This window comes from Sesamum indicum, linkage group LG10 (assembly GCF_026168435.1).
Source record: "Sesamum indicum cultivar Baizhima isolate 11 linkage group LG10, ASM2616843v1, whole genome shotgun sequence".
In the NCBI taxonomy this organism is placed as follows: domain Eukaryota; kingdom Viridiplantae; phylum Streptophyta; class Magnoliopsida; order Lamiales; family Pedaliaceae; genus Sesamum; species Sesamum indicum.
In genome coordinates, this window is record NC_142666.1 from 13,267,740 (window position 1) to 13,290,920 (window position 23,181).

Below are 23,181 nucleotides of genomic sequence, written 5' to 3' on the forward strand. Positions count from 1 at the left end.
GCCTAGTAACCTCTTGTGCAGCTAGGGTTTGCTTTTGGAGTGGAGCTATCACTAGATCATAGTACTTATGTGCCCTATCTTCACTATAGAAATTTTGATTCAGAATAAACCCTGTCATGCATATTTTGTTGTTTTGAACCTTTCGTTTTTACATTTTCAACACGAGTACCTAATTTTCTCATCATCTATATGTCTATGCTGACACTTGGTCCATTCTATGAAAAGGTGAACACCATCCTCAAACTCTTGTCTAATACCCACATTTTCCGACAAGTTCTTCTCATACACCCACTTTCTCAATTGTCTTAATATTATGATCACTACACCAACACACATATACAAATAATAAATTTCAAGCTATAAATTCATAATTGTCACTACTAAAATTTAACATCCAAATATAGAAATTAAAACCTATACTTAAACTACGTACATTGAACATAAAAGGGTTTTAATTGTTACATGGTCAACTAGCTCAAAAGATCAACTATACATAAAAATAATGCTAATTAATACAATTAATATACTTGAAAACCAGAGAGAGATTGAGATTGTACGTGGTTTAATGATTTAAGAGAGTGAAAATAAATGAATAAAATAAAAACAACACATATATATAGGAAGTTTTTGGAGCGGATATGACAATGGGATTTGAGATGGAAAATTAGCTGTACATTTTTTGGCGGAATTTGGGTCGAGTTTGCAACTTAGGAGAAATATCAATTCTGCGGCAGGTATATATAAATTTGAAATTGAATATTAAGCTGTCCCAAAAGTTATTTCAACTTGCGATAGGTATTGCATCAATTTTGCAATGGGCAAATATTTTCGTTACATAATTATTTAAATACAATCGTTGTCGATTTTGAAACAGAAAACAACCCACGCTATGTAGTCATCCCAAATGTGGGGCAACCCACCTTTTGGAACGGCTTTTGGGACAACCAGTGACGAATCGTATTTTGCAGCGGGTTTTGAAATGGTCTATTCATCTAAAAAATTCTTAACTGGTACTAAAAGATGTGATGACGTTATTCACCCCAAATTCATTCCAATACTAGTTTCATTTTGAGGATATTTTTCGTCCCAAAATATCCGTCCCAAAACATCTGTCCCAAATAACATTTCTTTTTCGGTAGTGTAAAATCAATGATAACTACAAACTCTCTTGAAATAAAAAAAATCATAAATTTTGAAAAATAAAGCTCACTATCTTCCACATCTACACCTTGCATTGCCCTTTCTTTATGTTCAAGTGATCGTATTACCCATTTTTTCAGGAAGGGTTTGTCTATTAATGTTTTCATAAGGAGCCAGTTGCATTTAATTAAAAATTTAGAAAAAAAAAAAGAAAAGAAAAGCAAAACAGGAAGTGGACAAATACTTCAAAATAAGATTGAGATGCTCTTGGATCAAACTTGTTCAGTAGGTTTAGTGCATGGGAGGATGACATGTGGGTAAGTCAATGGCAACTGAGCGTAACTTATCAGCTCCTGCCTTTGGCATCTCAATATTGCCATTCACTTCATTCCTACTTTCTATCATTAATTGTGTGTTGCCATTCACTTGTGCACTGTCATTTACGCCGATCTGTGGAGTTTCTTCAAGTTGCCGCTTCATCTTCGCCTCCCGTTCTTCCTTGTAATTGCCCCATAGAAATGAGTAAAGACCAACAATTATTATTACGGCACCGATCATCCTGTTCATGCACAAGTATATATGTAGAATCAGTGAAAGAAGATTGAACATCCCTGAATTCAATGTTTTGAAACTCAAATTGTTTATAAAGACGGAAAAATTAAGTGGGTTATAGGTTATTGGATCAACTATGGTCAGATCACTGACTTTTTATTTATTTTATATATAATTATTAATACTTTAAAAATAAATTAAATAATAAAACATAAATAGTATCAATATACTTAACAACCTATCTTATTTTTTTTAAAAAAAATTATTATTTTTTTTTTGACAGAATAGTCCAATAAGATATATAAACAATTTTATAAACAAACTTATAAAGATCAAATTATCAGAAATAATCTAACAGAAATAGCAAAATTAACCTAAGAAGAGAAATCAGGATTCTATATTTAGAAATAATATAAAATAGTTAAACTTAATAGAAATTATCCCAACTTGATAGAAATAATGCATATTATTAGAAATAATCTGTTATCCTTTCAGAAATATCATATACTTAGGGTACTTAACAAATGTAATATATTTTAGAAGAAAAATTAATAATTTTATCATGTATTCACACTTGATTATTGACCCCGTCGGTATCATCAACCTAGTACCGGGTCACATGGTTCACTGGTTGAACCATTGGGTTAAACGATTTTCACCAAAAAAAAAAATTATTTTTTGGCTCCTCCGATTTTCTAGTTCCAACCGACCCGTTTTGTGGACTGGGTGGCGGTTCGAACGGTCTGACTGTCTGGGTTGGGGTAGGTTTCAAAACATTGCCTAAAATGATAAATGAACAATAAATATCCTGAATAAAAGAAATGGGTAAATGCAAGCAAATTCTCTGATATATCTTGTAAACAAACAAATTACTTTTTTATTAAAAAAATAATAATTTACCTCCCTTAAATACAACACTTGACCCTTGTGCTTTCATAAGGGAATAATTTGCTTATTTATAATGTCAGAGATGGGTCAATTGCATTAAACACTAAAAGAAATGGGATAATCGCCCCCTAGATTTTAAATAAAAAACTCAATGTCTCCTCATTCAGATTTAGGGTCCTTTTTTGTTCAAGTGAGAGAAAAATGAAAGTGAAAAGGGGAGGGGAAGTGAAAGGGGAAAGGGAAGAATATAGTTTTTGATTGGAAGGGGAGTAAATTTCAAATATTTCACCTTGTTTGGTACGGGGAAAACAAATTGAGAAAAAAATACTAATTTTTATAATTTTACTGAATAATCCTTCTCTTTATTTTGTATTTGAACATAAATAAATTAATATCATACTAATATAATTTTAGTATATCACAAATTTAAAAACCTTATTAATAAAAATATTTACCAAATAAGAATAAGAGTAGTTTTTAAAATAGATTTATTTATCAAAATGAGTATTGTTCATTCATTTTAGATTGTTTAGTTTAAATAAAATAAAATTTCTAACAATATTTTCAACTAATGAATTCGAGTTCAAACATTAATGCTTTTATTGGTATCAAAAACAACTTTGGAAGAGTATTATATATGTAGATATATATAGGTAATAGAGTAAATAAAAATAAAAACTGTACTTTTTTGTCTTTTAGGCCTTATACTTTCACTTTTCCGTCCAGTTTTGAATGGAAACAAAATTGAATTGTGGAGGGGTTTCATATAAATCGAATTTTACATCACCCATCTCTTCTCCCTAATCAAATACAAAATTATTTCTTATATATTTATTTCTATTTCTACTTTTTCATCCCAACCAAACACAGTCTGATAATCTTTTGTTAGGATAAGTTGTTCTTATATATCTATATATATATGTGGAAATGGATTCTTTGACTGCAAATAGTAAAGTTAATTCATTAGCTATGTTTTTATATTAACAAAGTGGTAGTAAAACAAACATTATACATATAAAAAATCAATCACAAGTTGCATTTTGCAATGAGTGAAGCGTCTATTGGGGTAAATTACCCCTTTTTTAAAGCTTAAGCAGACAGATTGCCTTTTTTCTTTGAAGGATTTTTTTTCCCATTAGAGTTTTTAAAATATGTAAAGTATCTTTATTATTTTTTTTGTAAAAGACACTTTTTATGGACTATATACAACAAGCATGTATTTGTAACTGGATTGGATCATTTTTATTTTAAATGTTTTTGCATCTTTTTATTTCAATTAATATACGCATGTTATGTGTATAAAGATTAGATCATATATTTTATTTGAGGGATATTATACTGTTTTTCCTAAAGTTTGGTATAATTATATATAAACATCTTGAAGTTTAAAAAAATTACATCTAGTACCCCTAAAATTTAAATCAAAATTGACCGTTAGCCAAAATAAATGCATTCATTAGTCAAATTTCATTGTTTAGTCACAAAAGATTTGTTTGACTTGTAATAAGTAAATAATTAGTCAGTCGAGGGTAAATATTACATTCAATATTTTTATTAATATTAATAAATCAGTGAATTTGGTTGATGAAAGCAAACCTCAAGAGTATTAGATCAATGTAATTTTCAAAACCAAGAGATTTACATGTAATTATATCAAATTTCAGAGTACGAAAGTGTAAAATGCAAAAGGATTTAAATTTAAAAAATTAAGTGACTAGGATAGGAAGTATTACCCTCCAAGATAGATTCTTTCTGCAAGGATAAAGGAGCCCATGATCGCTACAATGATCATCATCAATGGGCTAAAAGCAGTAGCAAAAACTGGCCCTTTGCTCTTCATCACGAGTCCTTGGACATAGTATGAAATGCTTGAGGTCACAATTCCCTGTTCAGTTTCATAAAATACTCAGAATTTCCATAACTTAACACGGTATGATTCACCAAATATGTGTATATGTGTGTGTGAGAGAGAAAGAGAAAGAGATTACAGCATATGCAGCAGCAAGAAGGTTCATATCCCAGCCAATACGCCAGACGGAGGTCCTGCGTTCCATGACAAAGGTGACAACAATAGCTTGCAGAGTTCCCGTGAAGCACACCAACGTTGTGAGGGAGAGCTGATGGTTGGAATATGTTTTCAGGGCCGCTTTCTGCAGAATGAACAAAGCGGCCCATGCAAGGGTGGCGATTATGAGGAGAATGCAGCCAATCACCCAATCCCGCTCGCTTGTTTCTGTGGCTGCGCTGCTAGTCGCGGCCGTCTGGGACTGCCGGTGCTTGGACCAAGCCATCTCCACAAGTGGCCCTTTGTATAAGGTCATCAACATAGCCCCCGCCACGGTTATGATTGTCCCCACGACTTTGGCTTGGTATATCACCTTCTTCATCTCAACTTTCTCCATCCTTTTTTCACAATTTTGAACACTTCATTCATGAGATAAATGCAACAAGTTCCTCTGCAAAAATACACTTGTAGACAACAAAAGACCCTGTATCAAAAGGAAAAAGGGCAACAGGAACCCTTGAATTTTTAGAGGAAAAGGCAACGCAAACCCTTGATTCAGGAGCTGGTAGAAAGATACTTTTTCTTTTGAGTTCAAGGGAGTAATTGTGAGCTTACTATGAATTAGTGTTTTTTATATGGGGATAAAGGATTAAATGTATGTTTTTTTTTATGGGGAAAAAGGATTAAATGATTTTTGTGCTGCATCTGTTTTTGGGATTTTGTCCTTTATTTTTTTAAAATAGCAACTTTTTTATTTTATTTTTTATTTCAGTCCTTCAGTCGTTGGGGTTTGGAAATATTGCCAGAAATGATTTTTTAAATTTGGGGCATTTGGTCCCATTGTCAATTTAATTGACCAAAATCGTGAAAAATTATAAGTTATACGATCTATTTTGCTACCCTGAAGATAAATGACTAAAATGTCAAATTGTAAAAAATATAGATCCAAAAATTTGCTTCTATATTGGCGTAAATTGACAAATAAGAATGAAAGCCCCAAGTTAAAAGAGTTTCCAGGCAACATCTGCAATTTTCGATAAGTGAAGGATCAAAATAGTGAAATAATAAAAAAATACAAGATGTATTTGCTACTTTAAAAAGATAAATGACTAACACATAAATTAAAATACAAAAAAATACTAGATGAAACTACATTTAAACCTGAGGATAAAATCCAATTAACTCCACAAGTAATATTAAACATGTTGAAGTATGTAAATTGTATGAATTAAAGGAGCATATTAATTATATATATACCTGCATATAATAGCCAAGACAAATGTTAAGGCGGGAAGCATGTTGCTCATTGCACATGAAAATGTAGGCGATGTCAACTTCAGCCCAGCGTAGTAGAAATTTTGATCAATCACCGGCCTACATAGAAATTCATTCATTTATCCAATTTTCAATAATATGAATAGATTATTTTATAAGGGCAGTAATTAAATTAAGGAGATGGAAAACAGATTCAATTATCTAATTCTGTTAACTACAATTATACATATAAATAGATACTAAAAGAAATAATGTCATTCTAAGCAACCACACAAATTCCTTATAAAATAGTGGTGTTCCTTGCTAATTTACGTTTATCAACGAATTTAGCAAAACTGTATTTACATGATAATTAGATCGTCACTGATTTTAGCATCGAGTTTTTTTCTTGCTGATTTTACTAAAAATTTTATTATTGAAAGTATATTTCGGCTAAAATTTATTTTACCCTCTGTAATTTTCTAAAATTGCTAAAAACCTCCTGTGTTTTAATATATAAATTCAGCACAACCCCCCCCCCCCTTCCGTTACAAACTAATGGAAGGTGGCCTGCATGGGCCTGAAGTGCGTTTAAGATTAATTTTTGCGTATTTTGATATTCTTTTATCTTTAATTGATTAAGATGCCCCTATATTGTGTGTGTGTATATATATATAATTACTATGGACAAAATCCGGTCTAGTGACTCAAAATTGAGTAATTTCAAAAGTTGGAGGACCTTTTTAGAACCCTAGAAAGTTAAATGACTAAAATAGAATTTGGCTATAATTAGTGGAAGAAAATTACATTTAATCTGATTTTTTTTATAAATTTAAAATCCAACGATCAAGATTAATTGTTCAGGACGACTTTAGTATATTAAGTAAGGGTGTTACTGTTATTTTGTAAAAAAGTTAACACCGTTAGTTAAATTTAATTGGGAGGGACGATTGAGCTACATTTAAAAAATAAACAGGGGTTTTTTCCTATTTTTAAAACAAATGAGGGTTTTCTAACTAATTTGGTAGCTATTGGCATAAGGGACTAACCCAAGAAGACCAAGAATGAAGACTTGCACGAAAACTCGGAACGTTATCCTTGGTTGTGCTTTCCTGAAATATCAAAGAGATGGTCCATAATATAAATTTCACATGTAAAAAAATTCATGAATCATATGAAGTAAGCGTATAGATACGCATGCATGTAGTTCGTATACATAATGCTATACATTCGTATATAGCGAGACCTCTCGAAGAAGAAAGCAAAGGGGGCTATGACAGCGGTGGCGAAGGCATGACGATAAACGACTAACACATAGTGGCTCATCCCTCCATTCAGTGATATCTTAGTTATAATGTTCATTCCTGCATAGCCAAACTGCAACGAGATCATACCCATATAGGGTTTGCTGTTCTTGAAAAAGCTCGAGCAACATGTTTCCCTCGTCATTTTTCCTTGGAAGAATTTACTTAACTGTGTGTATGAGTGTTTATGAGCCTCTGCCCATCATTAAGAAGGAGTGAGGGAATAAAACAGGTTCTTCCTTGAGAAATGCCGAGTGAAGTTGCCAACTTATTTATAGTTGAATAAAGAGCAAATGGGATACTGCGTCTCCACTAGTGTTAGGAATTAGGCAAAAGTAAATGGTGTGCAAACGTAACAGAGAATATTATTAAATGCGAGTATATTACGATTGATTATATATATATATATATATATATATATATATTAATCAAGTTTTTGTTATTGGGATAGAACAATCATGCAGTTACTATGGGAAAAATCCAGAGACCCCCCTTGTGATAATAGGAATGTTCAAAAACCCCCCTATGAAAATTAAAGTATCAAATACACCCCCTATGATATAAAATAAAGTTCAAAAAACCCCCTCCGTACAAAAATTGGGCCACACGCGCTTTGACTGCGATTTTTCTATAAAAATATATTTTTTTTTGACATTTTTGCCCTTCTCTCACATTTAACATATAATATTATATATATGTATTTAAGAATTAAATATTATTTTATATAATAATTATTTAATTAAAATATGATATATTTCTATTAATAATAAAATATTTTTTTATATAATAATTACTTAATTATTTATATAATAAAATATTATTTTAATTAAATTAAAATTAATTTTATATATAATTTTTAAGAAAAAAAAAAAAGCAGCGGCGGCGTCGTCGCCGCCGCTGCTGAAGAGGAGGGCCGGCGCCCTCCTCACCATGGGCGACGGCCGTCGCCCAACGCAGCAAGGGCGACGGCCGTCGCCCATCATTTGGGCGACGAGGTCGCCCATCCAGCGAGGGCGACCGCGTCGCCCAAATGGGCGTCGGGGGAGGGAAGGGGAGGGGGAGGATAGGGGAGGGGGGAGGGGGGAGGGAAGGGGGGGTTTGGAGGTGGAAGGGGTGGGGGAGGGGGGAAGAAGATGGAGGTGGGGAAGAAGATGGAGGTGGGGGTGGGCCCGATGGGGGTTGGGGGTTTGGGGGGTGGGGGTGGGGGTGGGGGGAATGGGGTATAATTATTATTTTTTAGTTTTTTTTATAAATTATAATTATATGTATTATAAATATATGTTAAAAATTATAAATTAAAATAATTATATATTAATAAGCCTAGTTGACCGATTTGACTAGAAGGGTATTTAAGTCATTGTTTCTAAAATAATAGATTCAAATTGACCAGGGGGCTGTGTGATTATTTATTGGTAACCTAGGGGTGATTTTTGATATTAAAAATTTCATAAGGGGGTTTTTGATATTTTGTTATATCACAGGGGGCAAAATGGATTTAACCCCAGTTACTATAGATAGCTATTTATGAGTCATGATTGAATAATATTATACAACTAAAGTCTTTGAAAAATATTGTAAAGTATAAGAATTACCTAATTGTAATTTATGCATGGCCAATAAATTCTTGTTATTGGGCCGGTTGCAGTCTCTGGTGGAGATTCGCCAGGTAGAGAAGGTGGCCGAGTTGCTACATCATGAGATGCATCTTCTGCATCTCGTTCTTCACGTACGTCTGGATCTGATGCAAGTAAGATGGCAAGACTGGAGCTGACGTGCTCGAATGCTTCGTGAACATAGAATGGGCCTCGGACCCCCATACCGAAGACCCGTCTTTCATTAGGCCACTTGCTTCTGAAAGTCACAGCTCCTCCTTAAGTGGCGCCTTGGCCTTGGGAGTTATGCTGCTAGATCAATTTCGGAATTTCTCCTAAACTGGAAAAAATATTACATACTAAAATATTAAAATGTGGAATTTTAAAACAAATTAGGAAGAAAGTCTTTCTGCTTCGTCCATTTTCCTCTGGCAAATCTAGCTTGTCGGTCTTCTTCGACCAGTAGTAAGAGAAGACTTCCAAAAACTTGGGTCGCCTGCCAATCTGGGTCTTTGTGCAAAAATTACAAAATGCAAAAGGTATGCAAAACTTAACACATTATCAAAATTAAATTAAATTAACTTTGGTTAAAGAGTAAAATTACTAGTTTCCTCTTATGTTGACCAACGGATGATGACCCACCTGGTATATATGTCATACACGCTGAAGCTAGACTGGCCACTTGGTTGGCTTTCTTCTTTGCGAACTTCTTCTGAAACTTTGGTGTCGATCAGATTTGGACCAAGGCAATTCAATGGAACCAACTACGTTAATTGGTTGAGAAATTTCAAGAGAGTTCTCATTTCAAGAATCAGACTTATGTTTTCGATAAGCCTCTATCTCAAACTTTGCCGAAAGGGTCCTTGCTCAGAGAATGTTTGACGTTTGAAAAATCACTCAATGGCATGAGGACAACCGGAAAGCTCGATGACCAACGAGATCCAGAAACAGTACGAGAGGTACAATGATGTTTGGTCGATAATGCACCGCATGAAAGAACTTGGTACCGGACGAGCATATTAGATATGCCGTGATGTAGGCATTTTCCGGCGCTAGGATGGTTGAAGGACCATCTATACGAGAGCATGGCGTTATGATGCTATCCTTAGTGGAGAAGCTCAAAGACCTCCAAGCTGATTTCGAGAGGGAAGTAATGTACATTGACGTGATCCATTAATCCTACCTCCCGCTTTTGATCAATCTATTATAAATTATAACATGAATGAGCTTGAGAAAAACTTTCATGAGTTAATTAATATGTTGGTCCAGTAGAAGGCAATGATCGAAAATTTTGTGTCGTCGGTACTAGTGGGAGAGGTTTTGTCGGACGCAGGAAGAGGAAGAAGGATGAGATGGCTTCTACTGTTGCTAGCATTTCGAGTGCTCCTGTTGCACCACTAGGGAGTAAAGAAAAGAGCAAGAGGATTCGACAGTCGAGGGTTCCAAATGATATTTGCATTTATTGCCGAGAAAAAGGCCATTAAAAGACGGAGTATGCCAAGTTCCTCTCCAATGAAGATAAAACTTTTAATTGAGTGTTAACATGATTACTATTCTACTCTTGGTATTGGATACCAATAATTCACAATCTACAAACGGTTTGCAGTTGGTGATGAAGAGTAGAAAAGTCGAAACAAGAAGGTCCTAGGGTTTAGCGATAGTGGTGTTGTTGCTGCAATGAACAGAGACTAAGTTAAGCTTAATAGTGATCATGTTAGGATAATATCTATGTAACGTAGCATAGTCAAAATAATGTTTTCATTTATTATTGGACAAATTTTTATTACATATTTTGATCAATAAAAGTTATTTTTATTTGATATTGAATGGGATTCATGTCTGCTAGGATGAACGTAAATTTTACACTATCTCATAATTGAATTATGAATACTAAAATAAAGCATTAAATTGATAAGAACGAGACTTGCAGTTTTGCTAGGACAATCCCTTCTAGTTAAAGATGAGAAAGATGGATGGATTCAAAGAGTACTAGAAATAGGCTATTTTGGAGCTATCAGCTTTCAAAACCTTTCTCAGAATGAGAAAGACCATAACAACTCTTTGTTGGACAAAGTGAGCTTACTAGTTGAACAGTGGATTGGATCCAGTGTGATAATCGTAAGTCACTGAAATACACAAGATCAATAAGGGTTCACAAATCTAATTCTATTTGATGAGTTTAAAAAAATTAGATTTAATGTGGTGAACCAAACTAATTTTCTTTCAATTGGATCGAGCGGATGTGTATTCAGTAGGAGTTCTTGAACATTGAAAATGAGAACATGATTCTCAAATTAGTGAAGTTCTTCCTAAAAGGACCATGGTTGACCGGTCTCTGATGAGGAAGAAATCAAACTAAGTTGGATTTGTTTTATCATTGAAATAAGTTGGCTTTTATTGTTTGATAAACCTTGTCCCACAAAGTACTTGAGTTGATAGGATGTTCCTATACATGCCAAGGAAATAATGGGAGTAGGTTTTCATACAATTTCTTGAAAACACCATTTGTAATCTAATATTATCTTTTAACTAACCGTATTCCAATCCTTGTTTGTTTGAGTGATTGGATAATAATTCAATAGGACATAAGGAGAAGAAATATGGGACATCGTTCAAAATTAATGGATTGGTGCCTAAGGATTCATTATGAAGTTCAAACTGGACTTGAGGCCTCACAAAACTAGAACTTTTGATTTATCAAAAGATAATATCAGGTATGATATGATCTCTTGTTTGATCCATCCCAACCTTTGATTTATCAAAAGATAATATCAGGTATAATATCAACTACACTTAGATAGTTGCTGTGAGTGGACCACCCATCTCGTGTTCTTAGCAATCCTAATGATAGAGAAGTTGCAACATAGAAAATAAAATTATTATAATATAATACAAATAAAAGAATATTGAAAAATAATAGATATGCTTACATTAAGCTCAACAAACACTATAAAAAAGGCAGGATTTGGCACGGTCAATGCACCCATTCCAAAGCCCGTTCTAAGTTTTGGGACGCTTGCGAAACGAATATTGAAAGATGACGTCAGGTGGAATATTTTTTGGGGTTACGAATTTGGCACGGCACAACCGTCCCAAGTTGAGTTAAAAAAGAATAGTTACTAGTCCCATTTCACATTCCGTGCCAAATTGGTAAGTTGGAACTGAGTTTGGAACACTATATTAGATTTAGGAACTGTCACAATCTAACGGTTCCTACACCCGTTGCAGAATATGTCTCAAAATTGGCAGTGCAAAAATGTATTCCTAAATGAGGTATAAATTGGAACAGTTCCTTAGAATTATTTGCCACGTGTTACTATGCCCGTTTCAAGTGATCTTCAATGGCTATATTTCAACGGTCATCAAAATGTTCCAAAGATCGTGACAACGGCCGTTCTTGAATTAGGAATTAATGGCTACTTATGTGTTCCTATGCCCGTTCCTAAGACAGTTCCAATTTTTTTTCCTCTCTTTCCATTTAATCTCACTATCTTGTTCAATCTTTCTTATTCTCTCTCTAATTAGAAACTTAAGTTTGAAACTTATACTTCTATAAATTTGAAACTTAAGTTTGAACTTGCACTATCGACATTGTTTTTCGCTGCTTTTCTTGATGATCTCTTACATAATTTCTTGTCGACCACTTGTAATTCCTCATCAACTCCGATCATAGTCCCATTTTCATAATTAATAATGTTAAATAACAGTTGTTGTGTCGCTTATAATTGTTATTGGACAATTGTAAAAGTGTAAGATTTCAATTGAGAGAATGACTTCACTATATAGAGATTTTTGTGATAGATGTACACACGAATTGTGTCCATCAAAAGTTACAATTGGAATATAGTCCTTAAATTTAGGGTGGTTTTTGCAATGGTCTTTGCGATGGAAAGGACCTGTTATCAGTGTGACCGATTAAGAGATGGAATCACATTACTGTTTAATTTTGTTGTTGCAAATTGCGATAGGAGAAAGAGCTGTAACATCCCTCTCTAATTGTGCCATGAATTATAGTATTATTTATCTCAGATATTTTGGAATTTGCAATAGACTTTGCTGCACATTTTGAGGGCTACCAACTTTGTGGACGTTCCGTTCCAAAGTCCATCAAACTTGTCCCAAATCTATTGCAACTCTACAACAGGTGTAAACTGTAGCAAATTCCATCTCGAAATGAAATTTGCAACAATGTTACTGAAGGCTTGCAATGGGATAATGTCCTGTCAAATTCTGCCAATTTGGTAATGGGATTTTCAATAAATAAGTCATGGCAAAATTCGATAAATAGTTTGCAAGGGATTCAACGATATTTTTTGGGATTTGGAAACTATTTTTCCCAAATATGTCGCAAAATCCATCAAGTGCGACAAAATTTTGTGATCACAAATTTCCATTGCTAATAAATTATTTCTTTTATATATATTTACATGAACAACTTTAAAATTTTCACTTATATTATACTTTAGTGCAATGCATCCCATCAACTTACCATAGAGGTCGATGATGTCCCCTCAAATTTTTACTTTAAAAGTCCAAGAGCAAGGATAGGGATCTCCAATAGCCAAGCAGGTAGCCCGACCAGCCCATGAGCCAATCCTTTTACCTCACAAAACCACAATATCTCAAATAATCTGGCACGACTAAGAAGAAAGTCTATTTCATACATATCATAGTAAAAGATCTCCAAATAACTCAAGAGGCCTGATTGGAATTGACTTTTTAGTCAGCAAGTAACTACATCCCTATATACTCGGACACATTGGGCAATGCTTGGTCAAACAGTCATATCTTCTTCTAGATAAGCTCAAATTCCATGATTCTTTTTTGTTACAAAGCTAACACATGCTCCTATCTAATGGTACTAGATTTTCCACGGCTAACCCTTGGAGCTTGCTCTATGGATGCTTGTAAATCCAGGCATGATGCAGTTATTTTGATAACACAAACTATCACAATCAAACTCTCATTCTCTTATTTTCTAAGCTAATTTCAGCATACTTTTGGTAGTCACACAATTTCTTCACTTTAACAATATTTCCAATCATTATTTTCACTTTTACTCGAGTTTTCTCTTTATTTCTTTGATTAGAACGTTACTCATTTGTAGGGTTAGTCACTGGGTAATCTTAGAATTTTTGTGAAATTCTTCAACCATTGTAGTGCGTTAGAAATTCAGTACGCATCATTAGCACCGTTTGTGGGAACTTTTGAGTTTAAGATGTGAGAATGGCTAGTTATGATACAGAGGTAACAACATATCTTTTGAGGGAAACACTTTCCTACTTTTTGTTGTTGGTTCATCCATTCGACCTCCACAGCAAGTCGAAGGAGGACTCAATACCTCCCGTCTAGTGTTTGATGAAAGGCACCTCAAGGTGCGAGTGGATTGGCCCGGGAACGTGCAAGCGGAAGCGGCGATAATAAAATGCGTAAATTAAAACAGAAACGCAATAAAACAATAGTTTCAAGGGATGAACCCTTGGAGTTTTCGGGTGTTCGATGCAGTTAATAATAATAAACGACAATAATAATATTAATGGGGCTAATGGTTGAACGTACAATAAGAGTAACAAAAACGTAAATCAAGAATTACCTTTTCTTGATTTATTTCAAACCTCCTTCTTTTGATTCGTTCACCCAAGATCTCAACATAGAGACCCTCTAAAGTCGCTTCCACACCACACCAGAATTGGGATCCCTCAATTCTCTTTTCTAGAAGAAAATTAGGAAAAAAATACACCAAGTGTGTATGAGAGGAAGGGGGTGGCTGAATGTTGGTTGGACAGTATGCAGGAATTTTTTTTTTTTTTTTGTGTGTATTTATTCATTCATTAGTTATTCCAAATAACTAATACACATTATATATATCTTGAATGGATGCATTAAAATATGTCTAGGTTCATTTAACCATCCATTAGGTAATAAAATCCTTTATTCCAAATAAAGGGTGACTAACATGGCACTTTCACAAAGTGAAATTGCTAGTCAATAATTTTTTTTTTCTAACAATTTCCTGCAACTTAATTAATGGGCTTGAGCTGATTTTAATTAATTAAAATACAAGGCCTAATTACTTAAATCTAATTTAATTAAATTCCACTTAATTAAGTCCGTCATATAATTAATCAAATTAAATATATGAACCTAATAACCCTTTATTAAATAATGAGTCCAACTTATTAAATAATAAGGTTAATCCAATCAATTTATCCTTGGGCTTATCCATCCAATAGATCCCTCTCATATATAAGTAATCCAATCACTTACGCAATTAATCCGTAATTAATTCCTCATCCCTTCTCGGTGATTTGTATGTGACTCTTTAGGTTCACCTTTTTACTAGACTTGGGCTAGTGTCCAACACTATTATTAATTAAATTTAATTTAATTAATAATTCTTGATCAATCCTTGATCAAGAAAGCCCGTCACCATGGGTGACCGTCTAGTAACGGTTCATGCCACTAGAGACTAGGCGTAAATTCATGTGAACTTTTGGGCTCCCAAGTCCATACGGTACGGTCCTTCCGTCTCTCGTCTCTAGGCCTTAGTCTAGGGCATGGAATTGGGCGTCAATTCCCATCCTGGACTGGGCGTCTACTTAAAACTTAAGATCGCTTTACGCCAAATTGCTCGACATAGGAACATCTTCTTCCTATTTGACCAATGACTGTGGCCACAACTTCATAAAGTGTATACGCATCTCCAAATGCATAAGAGGTACCTCTGTCACGTTTTGATAGGGTACGGATCCTCTTTTTGGAACTCACTATCCCCGCTACATACTTTGACCATACTAGATAAGGCTTATGATGATCATGTCTAAGACACGATCACCTCTTTTATAAATTTAAGATACAGTCATCGCATGCACGTGACCGCCGTGATTTGTCAAGTCTGAGGACAACTCTCGTACTATCGGAGCCCTAGACTCAAGTCATACCGACTAAGCCTCCAAGGGATCCACATGACGATCCTCGCGGGTCAATTCAGTCGATTACACACATAGCTAATCGATCCATTAAGATCGCATAGATGTTCTACGTCTATCGCCAATGAAACACGACACTCATAAAATAAATGCGACTCTTAATGCAAGTCTCAGTAGGACTCTCGATGCCCAATCTCGAAGTTCTCAACTTGGAACATTTCAAACTCAACCCTAAATAGTTGGTTTCATGATCGCCATCCAATGCGCAGTTCAACTGTTGCATGGTTGTTAAAGTGGTTTGTGGGCATCTGTTGTAACGTCCAAGCAGTGCTTGACGTAATCTGGTAAGCACAACAGATATCTGTGTCGACGATGAATTCTTACCACATTCATCAGTATAACATTGCTTAAATAAAAATTATTTAAATGGTTCTCAAAACCTCCAATCTAATTGAGTTTTGATCACCTATTCCAAAATTTGATCAAGCAACTATGCTTGCTCCTCTCAATCCACTGCTAATTGAGCAGCTCAGACAATTTATAATGAAGACTGTCTAGACAACTCTTCGAAGCTCTCAAGCTAGTGGAGCAGGACAACCTTCTCAATAGGAGAAAAGCAGAACACCAGGTGAGCAAAGAACTAGCTAGAAAGTTCTTACTAGTCTCCAGTAGGATGCCCTCCACCTGCCAGTCTGATCCAACTGAGTACCTTCATATATTAAAAAAGGAAGCCTTGCTGCACAAGTATACAGATGGTATTATATGTTGTGTATTTCTTACTATACCAACCAATTTTGTTCCATAATGGTTTGACTAGCTTCCACCTACATCAGTTACATCTTTTGCAGAATTTAGTGACCTTTTCCTATATCAGTTGCTAAGGAACAAGAAGTGCCAGAAATCGGCCATCAACCTCTTTCGAGTAAAGTAGGAGGAAAAGAAGATTCCAAAGGCGTACATTGAGTGCTTCAATGAGGTCATTCTAGAGTGTTCGAATGAGCAACCAAAAGCCAATTGGATTGGCAATTTTGAGAACCATTCATGCAATCTTTATTTAATCAATGTTGTCCTGATGAATATGGTAAGAATTCATCATCGGCACATGTATTTGTTGTCCTTACCAAATTACGTCAAGCACTGCTTGGACATCACAACAGATGCCCACAAACCACTTTAACAACCGTACAATAGTTAGACTGTGCATTGGATGGCAGTCAGGAAACCAACTATTTAGGGTTGGGTCTGAAATGTTCCAAGTCGAGGACCTCAAGACTGGGCATCAAGACTCCTAGTGAGACTTGTATTAAGAGTTGCATTCATTTGATGAGTGCCGTGTTTCATTGGCGACAGACATGGGACGTATCTTAATGGGTCGATTGGCTAGGTGTCGAATCGACTGAACTAACTCATGGAGATCATAATATGGAAGCCTTGGAGGCTTGGTCAGTATGACATGAGTCCCAGACTCCGATAGTACGGGAGTAGTCCTCAAACTTGAGGAATCATGGCAGTCATGTGCATGCGATGACTGTATCTTAGATTTGTGCGAGAGGTGATCGTGTCTCAAATATGGTCATCTTAAGCCTTGTCTAGTGCAATCAAAGTATGTAGCGAGGATGGTGAGTTCTAAGAAGAGGATCTGGCACCTGTCAAAACGTGATAGAGGTATCTCTTATGCACTTGGAGATGCGTCTACGCTCTTTAAAGTTGTGGCCACAGTCATTGGTAGAATAGGAAGAAGATGTTCCTATATCGAGCAATTTGGCGTAATGTGATCTCAAGTATTAAACATAGACGCCTAGTCCAAGATGGGAACAGACACAACTTTAGAGGGCTTCTATGTTGAAGACTTGCTTGAACGGATCAAAACGAATGTGGTTCGAAGTAAATTAAAGAAAGAGGTAATTCTTGATTTACGTTCTTGTACCTCTTGTATTTCATTCAACCATTAGCACGGTTAATTTTATTATTGTTGTTTATTATTAACTACATCAAATGTTCGGGAACTCCAAGAGTACACCCCTTGGAATTATTGTATTATTGCATTTCCATTCTAATTTACGCATTTTATTATCGCCGCTTCCGCATTCCTGGGACGATCCACTCACACCTCGCGGTGCCTTTCAAGTGATATCAGAGCTCGGTTCGAAGTATGGGCTACAATATTATGTGAATAAACATGACAATATATTTTTTATTACTTTTGGAGCATAATATATTTTTGTCTTATTAACGGATAATTATATGAGAAGATTAATTTTTTTAATTTTTGTAATTTTAGATGATTTAAGTATTTTATGAAAAACAGGATTTTATGATAAAATACTTGTTTTAATTTCAGATTAGTGTGTGGAAATAATAACAAAAAAATTGGCACTCTAGCAGTGCACTACCGATCGGCAAAGCTGCCGCTGCTGCAGACGGTTGGGCTGTTTTTCACCATTTTTTCTGAAAAATTAGATTTTTCAATTTTTGCACATTTTCTGAAAAATATTAATTATTGCAGATATAGTTTTGGAGAAAATTGGATTTTTTTTAGAATTAAATTGCTTTAATTAATTTAGCTTATTTGCGTGTATTGGATGCACGAGGCTTAATTAATTAATTTGGCTAATTTGTCTGCATTGGATGCACGAGGCTTAATTAATTAATTTTATTTATTTGCGTGCATTGGATGCACGAGACTTAATTAATTAATTTGGCTTATTTGTATGTATTGGATGCACGAAGCTTAATTAATTAATTTGATTTATTTGTGTGCATTGGATGCACGAGATTTAATTAATTAATTTGGCTTATTTTCGTGCATGGCTTAATTAAATTAATTTGGTTTATTTGCGTGCATTGGATGCACGAGGCTTAATTAAATTAATTTGGTTTATTTGCGTGCATTGGATGCACAAGGCTTGATCATCCATTTGAGTTGCAAATTTTAAGCTTATTATGTTCTGCATATAATTGTTTGTCATGATATTGGATATCGCGATATTTTTGTGATGTTCATTTCCTGTCCGGCATGATTAATTGTTATTATGTGCTAGAATGAATGTGAATGGATGGTCACGGAACCCTAGATCGCATGTATGCCTTTTAATTATGGTTGGGTGGGCCCATGTACCCTTGATATTTAATTTTCTCCCTCCTCGTCGTTTTTCACCTTGGAATAATAAAGTTTGCTATATCCTTCCTAATGTACTCCCCTTGACTTCTAATCGGAATTTTTTATTCAATTGTAATGAGAGCAATATAGGATATTTTTGGTGAGTTTACTTTAAGCAAGCCCATGGAGAAAAAGGTCTATGGAGAAGAAGGACCAGGGAGGATGGGCCCATGGAGATATCACAAGGCCTATATAAATTGAGGGGTAATATCACTTTGTAATAGCATAGGGCCACCTTAGACCGACCATATACTCACTGCGGGCTCAGTGGGTCGAATAGGATGGGCTCGTCATCTTTTTTTTTGCTAAATATAAATTTTATTAAATAAATGGTAGTACATCGGTACAATATAACATGAAAGGCTAGGCAGTCACATCGACAGGCCAAGGAATCCGCCATAAACGAAAAAGTGCACAAGTACTAATAGAAGGAGGTAAATCAACACTAAGTGTCCGTTGTCGGACATCTTCAATAATAAGTCTTCCTATCGAAGGTGCCCCGCGTATTCCTCTATCAAATCATCGAAGATTGCACTTGCGCCATATGTGGTATACAAGAGAGCCCAATTGTGCACGATAAGAAGCCGAGATACAATATTTTCCTCGCCACCTTTTTGCTGCCCACAGAACGTCGGTAGTCCAATCACGGTGGGGCCAGTCAAAACGCAGTGTACACCGGATCACCCTCAAGCAATATCTTGAGTAGGGGCAATAAAAGAAGATGTGATTGTGTGTTTCAGTAGCCCCTTCGTTACACAAGACACAAGTGGTACCCATGTGAGATAGCAAGGTATGTCAACTGTAGAAAGCTCTCCAAGGATGGCGAGCTAGAGGATAAACGTATGGCACGGCATCTTGAAGGGGCCTAAGAGTAGTAAAGACCAACCATGCTTGGTACCCGCAGTTCTGAAAAACCTGGAGTAGTGTAGCCGATGTCAAATGCCCAATATGTGATCGCCAAGAAATACGGTCAATGCCCCCATTGATATGTGGGAGAGTATGGAGGATCTGTGGACAATGAATATTCGTAATATGGGGCCATTGCCATTGCCCATCCTCAATTACAGCAGCAACTGTATCTGTCAATTGAGTACTCGTGAGGTAATGGTCATGTAGAAATTACTGGATAAGTGGTCCAAGCTCATGCCAAGGATCATGCCATAATAAAAAGGTAGACCCATCCCCAATTCGGTACTCAACAAAAGGTCGAAATAGGGGCCGTAGGCGAAGAAGCTTATACCATCCCCAAGAACCGCTTCGTTCCGGAGACGTCCATATCGTCATATCCCGTAAACGTGTATGGTATATCCGGTTCACCTATATAGATGATCGATCACCACATATAACTTTCCAAAGTCTGAGACCCATGAGTGCACGGTGAAGTGCAAGAATATCCCGAAGCCCCTGACCTCCTTCATCAATGGGTGACAAATATGCTCCCAAGCTACCTTAACATATCCACGGTCAGATGTACCCTGCCATAAGAATACCCGTAGTCTCCTCTCCACTTCTCTTATAACCCCTTTTGGTAATATAAAAGCAGAAACCCAATATACACTGAGTGCTGTGAGTATGGATTTAATGATCTGAAGACACCCAACATAGGACAAGGAGATGCTCTTCCAACCCTTAATACGCTGATGCAACTTTGTAAGGAGTGACTTACGATCAGTAATAGTAAGGCGAGATGAATAAGTGGTAATCCCAAGTATTTAAGCAGTGAAAAGCCTCGGGAAAGTGAAGTACCTCTAGCAGTTAATCCCTGATTCCAGGAAAAAAAACAATATTAGAAAGGCCCCAGCGGAAAATGATTGGAGGAGCACCATGGCACTGATCCAGTTTGGGCAAATTGTGGTGAAACAGATACCAAGTCTTCAAAGTAAGACCCACAGAGAAGTGTAAGCATGGTCAACATTATGATACGTATTTAGAAAATGAAAAAAGAAAGAATATGAATGAAAGGTGTATGGTATATCCAGTTCACCCATATAGATGATCGATCACCACATATAACTTTCCAAAGTCTGAGACCCATGAGTGCACGGTTAAGTGCAAGAATATCCCGAAGCCCCTGACCTCCTTCATCAATGGGTGACAAATATGCTCCCAAGCTACCTTAACATATCCACGGTAAGATGTACCCTGCCATAAGAATACCCGTAGTCTCCTCTCCACTTCTCTTATAACCCCTTTTGGTAATATAAAAGCAGAAACCCAATATACACTGAGTGTTGTGAGTATGGATTTAATGATCTGAAGACACCCAACATAGGACAAGGAGATGCTCTTCCAACCCTTAATACGCTGATGCAACTTTGTAAGGAGTGACTTATGATCAGTAATAGTAAGGCGAGATGAATAAGTGGTAATCCCAAGTATTTAAGCAGTGAAAAGCCTCGGGAAAGTGAAGTACCTCTAGCAGTTAATCCCTGATTCCAGGAAAAAAAACAATATTAGAAAGGCCCCAGCGGAAAATGATTGGATGAGCACCATGGCACTGATCTAGTTTGGGCAAATTATGGTGAAACAGATACCAAGTCTTCAAAGTAAGACCCACAGAGAAGTGTAAGCATGGTCAACATTATGATACGTATTTAGAAAATGAAAAAAGAAAGAATATGAATGAAAGGGCCCAACCGGGTTCGAATCGGTGACCTCTTGATCTGCAGTCAAATGCTCTACCACTGAGCTATGGACCCTTTAATAACTCATAACCATCCAACAGGGGTATGCTAGGTTTCATTGCATTCGATGCGTTTATTTAAATAGTTTAATTTGTTTATATTTATGCATGCAATGTTTTATATGTGATGAGGTATCGGTCAAACAACTCATAATTAAATAGTTTAGATGATCGATCACCACATATAACTTTTCAAAGTCTGAGACCCATGAGTGCACGGTTAAGTGCAAGAATATCCCGAAGCCCCTGACCTCCTTCATCAATGGGTGACAAATATGCTCCCAAGCTACCTTAACATATCCACGGTCAGATGTACCCTGCCATAAGAATGCCCGTAGTCTCCTCTCCACTTCTCTTATAACCCCTTCCGGTAATATAAAAGCTTAAACCCAATATACACTGAGTGCTGTGAGTATGGATTTAATGATCTGAAGACGCCCAACATAGGACAAGGAGATGCTCTTCCAACTCTCAATACGCTGATCCAACTTTGTAAGGAGTGACTTACAATCAGTAATAGTAAGGCGAGATGAATAAGTGGTAATCCCAAGTATTTAAGCGGTGAAAAGCCCTCGGGAAGGTGAAGTACCTCTAGCAGTTAATCCCTGATTCCAGGCAAAAAAAAATGTTAGAAAGGCCCCAGCGGAAAATGACTGGATGAGCACCATGGCACTGATCCAATTTGGGCAAATTGTGGTGAAACAGATACCAAGTCTTCAAAGTAAGACCCATAGAGAAGTGTAAGCATGGTCAACATTATGATACGTATTTAGAAAATGAAAAAAGAAAGAATATGATTAAAAGGGCCCAACCGGGTTCAAACCAGTGACCTCTTGATTTGCAGTCAAATGCTCTACCACTGAGCTATGGACCCTTTAATGGCTCATAATCATCCAACAGGGGTATGCTAGGTTTCATTACATTCGATGTGTTTATTTAAATAGTTTAAATTTTTTATATTTATGCATGCAGTGTTTTATATGTGATGAGGTATCGATCAAACAACTCATAATTAAATCTACTTGGTTGAACTAAGTTGAAGTGTTAGGCCTAATGGACTCGGATCAAAATTTTTTGTTATGTCCAAGGTTTCCATCCACAATAATGTGTTGAGGAAGCTGCCACTACCTAAGTGTGGTCTGACGAGTTGGGGCACATTTGGACTAGAGGCAAGTTGCACCATTATTGTGAACAAAGGAACACGCTCAATGTTTCCCTGTCTCATGAGTTGTGGGGGGCAACAGTTGAGGTGTGATTCGATCGATGGGTTAAGCCCAACACTAAAGAAATTTTAAGCCTATAAATAGACTTGGATCGAAATGACATTTCAATCTATCTAGGCCTTCCATCCATAGCAATATCATAAGGAAGCTATCGCTATCCAATTGTGGTTTCACAAGTCGTGGCACATTTGGAATAGTATGCAAGCCGCATTATTGTTATGAACAAAGGAATACGCTTATGTTTTCCTATCTCATGAGTCGTGGGGGGCAACAATTGAGGTATGATTGGTTGATGGGTCGGGCTTAACACTGAGTAGCACGATTCGCTTGGAGTCCTCGATATTATGTGAAGAGGTGAGGTAAAAGATCTTGGAAATCTCATGGTATGAGAATGGTATTGGATACCTCCCACGTGGCTTTTGCTGTGTGAATCGTAAAAGCAAGGCATGGA

The 23,181-nt window shown here is 36.0% G+C and overlaps 2 non-coding genes and 1 pseudogene across 3 annotated transcripts; all 3 read right to left on the minus strand.

The window, feature by feature from the left end:
* Positions 1 to 1,384: 1,384 nt before the first annotated feature.
* LOC105172244 (WAT1-related protein At5g07050-like) lies at positions 1,385 to 7,371 on the minus strand (annotated as a pseudogene). Its single transcript, XR_016067856.1, has 6 exons — positions 7,086 to 7,371; positions 6,889 to 6,951; positions 5,843 to 5,959; positions 4,569 to 4,983; positions 4,314 to 4,465; positions 1,385 to 1,699 (listed from the first exon to the last, which is right to left on the minus strand). The product of XR_016067856.1 is annotated as a WAT1-related protein At5g07050-like (transcript).
* Positions 7,372 to 21,451: 14,080 nt separating this feature from the next.
* TRNAC-GCA (transfer RNA cysteine (anticodon GCA)) lies at positions 21,452 to 21,523 on the minus strand. Its single transcript has one exon. It is a non-coding gene; the product is annotated as a tRNA-Cys (tRNA).
* Positions 21,524 to 22,309: 786 nt separating this feature from the next.
* Positions 22,310 to 22,381, minus strand: TRNAC-GCA (transfer RNA cysteine (anticodon GCA)). The gene has a single exon. It is a non-coding gene; the product is annotated as a tRNA-Cys (tRNA).
* Positions 22,382 to 23,181: the final 800 nt, after the last annotated feature.